At 40.7% G+C, this 5,869-nt stretch overlaps 1 pseudogene; it reads left to right on the top strand.

The window, feature by feature from the left end:
* Window positions 1-1,059: 1,059 nt before the first annotated feature.
* Window positions 1,060-4,216, top strand: LOC131407591 (uncharacterized; annotated as a pseudogene).
* The last annotated feature ends 1,653 nt before the right edge of the window (window positions 4,217-5,869 follow it).

Genomic DNA, 5,869 nt, shown 5'->3' with positions numbered 1-5,869 from the left:
TTGTGTGAATATTTGATTTATTCCTGTATCACTTTCTAGTGCACAAGCTCTATTAAGGCAAAAAAATCTTTTTTTTTTGTTTGACCATTGTATGCCCAGCTTGTACTCAGTACCCACCATATAGTGGATATTTAGACATTTCTGAGTGAATGAAGGATCAGTTAAACCCCTGGCATGTACAGTGGGAACAGAATGCTGAGCGATGTCAACTTTTAACACGTGAATTGAAAAAGAGGTGCCTTTGAATGAGGCAAAAGAAAATACTATTGTCCCTATAGTTAGAAGCATTTCTCCACAAATGTGTTAGTTTTAGTGTATCCATATTTGCATGCCCATAAGTTCACTTAATTACTCTTAATCGTACGCATGCACACACACACACAGATGCATACCCAAAACTAGTGCATAATTACCAGTAGCAATCTCAGGTTCTTTGTGCTATTAAATATGTTCCTAAGAAAAATATTTTTATTCAAAGGTGTAAAAAGATTGTTTCCATAGCCCAAGAGACAGGTGTGAGAAGTGGAAAGAACCAGATTTGAGAATCCAGTAGAATTAGCATACTCATAAAGCTATGAAATGGTTTCTAAAATCTTCAAAATACAGAAATTGTGATGAATAATTGTAGGTGTCCACCTGGAGGATGTTTTTGGGTAAGATTAGCATTTTAAATTGGTAAATAATGAATAAAGGTGATAACCCTCCATAATGTAGGTGGGCCTCATTTAGTCAGTTGAAGGCCTGGATAGAACAAAAAGAATGTCCTCCCTGAGCAAGAGGCAATTCTCCAGCATACTACCTTCAGACTTCATCTGCACCATCGACTTTCCTGGGTCTCTAGCCTGCCAGTCTTCAGACTGGAACTGCACCATTGGCTCTGTAGGGTCTCCAGCCTGCTGGCCCATACTGTAAATTTTGGAATGCCAACCTCCATAATGGTGTGAGCCAAATCTTTACGCTAAAACTCTTTATACACACACACACACACACACACACACACAAACACACACGCATACTTCCTATTGATTCTGTTTCTCTGGAGAACTTTGACTAATACAGATGTTAGTACCTAGAGTGGTTCTAGAGGAACAGAATTTTAAGGATAAGTTTTCTGAATTGGTTCACATTGATTCTCTGACCTGTGGACTGAGGGTTATTATGGTGGCAAAGGCTGAGTGGAAGCCACTAGAACTACCTCAATATAGGAATATACTAAACCAAAAGCACTACCACATTCCTGGAGAAATTGCAGAGATTAGTGCCCCCATCAAGGACTCGAGGGATACAGGGGTGGTGACTCCCACCACATCCCCATTCAACACCCCTCTTTGGCCTGCACAGAAGATAGATGGACCTTGGAGAATGATAATGGACTATAGTCAGGTTAACCAGGAGGTGACTGCAATTGGAGCTGCTATACCAGACGTGGTTTCATTGCTTGAGCAATTAACACATCCCCTGGTATGCAGCTATTGATCTGGAAAATGCTTTTTTCTCAATACCTCTTAGTAAAGACCAGGACTTAGCTAGCCAGGTCATCAGTACATCTTCAATTCCCTACCTCAGTGGTATAGCAACTCTTCAGATCTAGGTCATAATTTAGTTCACAGGGATCTTGATCACTTTTCCCTTCAACAAGATATCACACTGGTCTATTACTCTGATAATTTCATGCTGATTACACCCAGTGAGCAAGAAGTAGCAAATATTCGAGACTTATTGGTAAGATATTTGGGTATCAAAGGGTGGGAAATAAATCCAACAAATTCAGAGGCCTCTACCTCAGTAAAATGTCTAGAGGTCCAATTGTGTGGGGCATGTCAAGATATCCCTTCTAAAGTGAAAAGTAAGTTGTTCCATCTGGCCCCTTCTACAACTAGAAAAGAGGCACAATGCTTAGTGGGCTTCTTTGGATTTTAGAGGCAACGTATTTCCCATTTGGGTGTGTTACTCCTGCCCAATTACCCAATGAGCCAAAAAGCTGCTAATTTTGAATATGGCCCAAAACAAAAGAAGGCTCTGGAACGGGTCCAGATGGCTGTGCAAGCTGCTTGGCCACTTGGGCCATATGAGCCAGCAGATCCAACAGTGCTTGAAGTTTCAGTGGCAGATAGGGATACTGTTTAGAGTCTTTGGCAGGATCCTACAGGTGAATCACAGTGCATGCACTTAAAATTGTGGACCAAAGAGTTGCCATCCTCTAAATAATAATTATCCTTTTGAGAAGCAGTTTTTGGACTGCTGTGGGCCTCAGTAAAGACTGAGTGCTTAACCACAGGCCACCAAGTTATCATGCAATCTGAGCAGTCCATCATGTTACCTGACTCACCAAACCATAAATTGTGGTGTGCACAGAAGAATTCCATCATCAAATGGGAGTGACATATACAAGATCAGGCCTGAGCAGGCACTGAAGGCACAAGTAAATTATATGAAGAAATGGCTAAAATGTCCACGGTCCCCACTATTGCCACGCTATCTTCTCTCTCCCAGTCTGCACCTATGGCTTTATGGGGAGTTCCCTACAATCAATTGATAAAGGAAGAGAAAACTCGGGCTTGGTTTACAGAAGATTCTGCATTTTGTGTAGGCATCATCTGAGAGTGGACAGCTGGAGCACCACAGCCCCTGTCTGGGGCATCCCTGAAGGACGGTGGACAGCGGTGAAGAAAAATCCTCCCAGTGGACAGAATGTCAAGAAGTGCACCTTGTTGTTTACTTTGCCTGGAAGGAGAAATGACCAAATGTGATTACATATTAATTCATGGGCTATCTCCAACGGTTTGGATGGATGGTCAGAGACTTGAAAGAAACATTTTTGAAAAATTGGTGACAAGAAAATTTGGAGAAGAGGTACATGGATAGACCTCTTTGAATGGGCAAAAAACATGAACATATTTGTTCCCCATGTGATTGCTCACCAAAGGACGATCTCAGCATAGGAGGATTTTAATAATCATGTAGATAGGATGACCCATTCTGTGGATACCAGTCAGATTCTTTCCCTAGACACTCTTGTCATCACTCAATGGACTCATGATCAAGACAACGATGGTGACAGGGATGGAAGTTATGCCTTAGTTGAGCATCATGGACTTCCACTCACCAAGGCCAACCTGGCTATGGCCACTGCTGCATGCCCAATCTGCCAGCAGCAGAGACCAACACTGAGCTCCCCATATGAGACCATTCTTCAGGGTGACAGGTTGATTACTTTGGACTCCTTCATCATGGAAGAGACAGAATTTTATTCTTATTGGAATAAACACTTACTCTGGATAACAATTTGCCTCCCATGTATTCAGTGCCTCTGACAAAACTACCATCCATGGGCATAGAGAATGTCTTATATACTACCATGGTATTCTACACAGTATTGCTTCCAATCAAGGCACTCTTCACACCAAAAGAAGTGTGGCAATGGGTCCATGCTCATGGAATTCCTTGGTCTCACCATGTTCCTTACCATCCTGAAGCAACTAGCTTGGTAGAATAGTGGAATGGCTTTTTAAAGACTCAGTTACAGTGCCAGCTAGGTGGTAATATCTTGCAAGGTTGGGATAAGGGTCCCCAAAAGGATGTAGATGCTTTGAATCAGCATCCAATATATGGGACTGTTTCTACATTAGCCAGGATTCATAGGCCCAGGAATGAAGGGGTAGAAATGGGAGTGGCGCCACTCACTATTACCCCTAGTGACCCACTAGCAAAATTTTTGCTTCCCATTTCAACAACCTATGCTCCATTGGCCTAGAGGTCTTAGTTTCAAAGGCAGAAATGCTTCATATCAATGATTTACTGAACATACAAATGATTTATTGAATTGAAAGTTAAGACTGCCACCCAGCCACTTTGGACTCCTCATGCCTCTGAATCAACAAACAAAGAAGGGAGTTACATTGCTAGCTGAGGTGACTGATTCTGATTGCTAAGGGGAAATTGGACTATTGCTCCACAATAGAGGTAAGGAAGGCTATATCTGGAATACAAGCGATCTCTTAGGGCATGTCTTAGTATTACCATGCCCTGTGATTAAAGTCAGTGGAAAATTATAACAATCCAATTCAGGCAGGACTACTAATGATTCCAACCCTTCAGAAATAAAGGTGTGGGTCGTTCCCCCAAGTAGAGAACCACAACCAGCTTAGGTGCTTCCTGAAGGCAAAGGAATACAGAATTGTTAGTGGAAGAATGTAGTTATGAATACCAGCCATAACCATGTAACTAGTTACACAATGATGACTGTAATTGTCCTAACTATTTTCTCCTTCTTTTGTTATGAATATGTTTGTTTGCAGAGATTATATATGTATATATATATGTGTAATATATATCTTATATGTTAGATTATATATATCTTTGTTTTCTTCCCTCTCTTATCCCTTTATGATATACAATAAGATGAACTAACTTTATATCACAGTATTTAAGTATTTTTAACTTTACATTGTATTATTTAAGTTACAAGATATCAAGAAGAGTACACATCAACCAAGGATTTTGCACTCTCTTCTGGTGAAATGGTTAGTGCATTTTCAGTTGTACACATGATAGTTATACTCTGTTAGGAGGAAGTACAACCTTATTATTGTCTTTATTTGGAGATTAAGTATGATTTTAGGAGATGTGTTATGGGTGCCATTTTGATAAGCAGTAGACTCATGATGGTTAATCTTATATGTCAATTTGGAAGGTGTTTTTGATGAGAGTAACATCTAAATCAATGAACTTTGGGTAAAGCAGATTGCTCTCCCTATGTAGGTAAGCCTCATCTAATCAATGGAAGGCTCGAATAGAAAAAAAAGACTGAATTCTCTGAACAAGAGAGAATTCTCCAGCAGACTGCTTTCAGATTTCATCTGTACTGTCAGCAACATGGATCTCCAGGCTACTGGTCTTCAGACTAGAACTGCACCATCAGCTTTCCTGGGTCTCAAGCTTGTCAGCATATACTGCAGATTTTAAAGTTGTCAGCCTCCATAATTGTGTGAGCCAATTCCCTGTAATACATTTTTTACTATATGTACATACATCCTATTGGTTCTGTTTGTCTGAAGTACTCTGAGTAATACAGAAGCATAGGCTTTTAGTTTTAGTTTATTCACTGAATAGGAAAGACAAAGAAGAGAAGCTGGAGGAAGAGCCAGGCTTTGGGTTATAATTCTTGCCAACTCTGTGATGAACTATTCGCTATATCACCACCTCACTCAGCAAAGCCCGAGAATACATTTTTCATTCTGAAAAGCAAGAAACATGACTCTTCTTTTCAAATTCTCCAGGTGATGTTTGAAAATTGTGGATAAAAACGGAAGCTTGAAAGGATAAGAAGCCTCATTGGAACTTTATTCTGATGGATTGTTCCAGAAAGTATAAGGAGCGAGAATTTGATTGCCCATTTCTGGAGAAGAGGTTTCTACATATTGAGGTGCTTCTTGCCAAATGTTGGCCTAATTAAGCCTGAGAAAGCCCATTTCTCTGCAGGCCTGGAGCTGCTGAATAAACACAAGCAGCGCAGCAGCATTATGAGAATTCATCATTATGCTGGCAAGACTCCTTTATTAGCAGTAGTTGGGAGGACACCTGGCTAACTGGGGTTTACAGGATGTATGATTTCTGCACCATTGCAGCTGGAATGTTAAAGAGTGTAATGCAATTTCTGGAGGGAGATGCTCTGCAGTTGCCAAGTCTTAGTGTTTCATAAGGATGCCAAAACCAATAACCCTCTTCTTCATGTTTAGAGTGTTCTGCAAAGCAAATGAAGCACTTGAGGTGGTGGAGATGGACTGATTGCTCAAGCTGGTAACAGCAGTTAATAAGATCAGGCCATCAAACAAACTTCCCAGGACTGATCTCCATGTGTTTCCTAAAA

The sequence above is a fragment of the Diceros bicornis genome, chromosome 6 (genome assembly GCF_020826845.1).
Source record: "Diceros bicornis minor isolate mBicDic1 chromosome 6, mDicBic1.mat.cur, whole genome shotgun sequence".
NCBI classification, from domain to species: Eukaryota; Metazoa; Chordata; class Mammalia; order Perissodactyla; family Rhinocerotidae; genus Diceros; species Diceros bicornis.
Note: the sequence above shows the minus strand (reverse complement) of the source record. Positions and strands in the feature narration are given on the sequence as shown.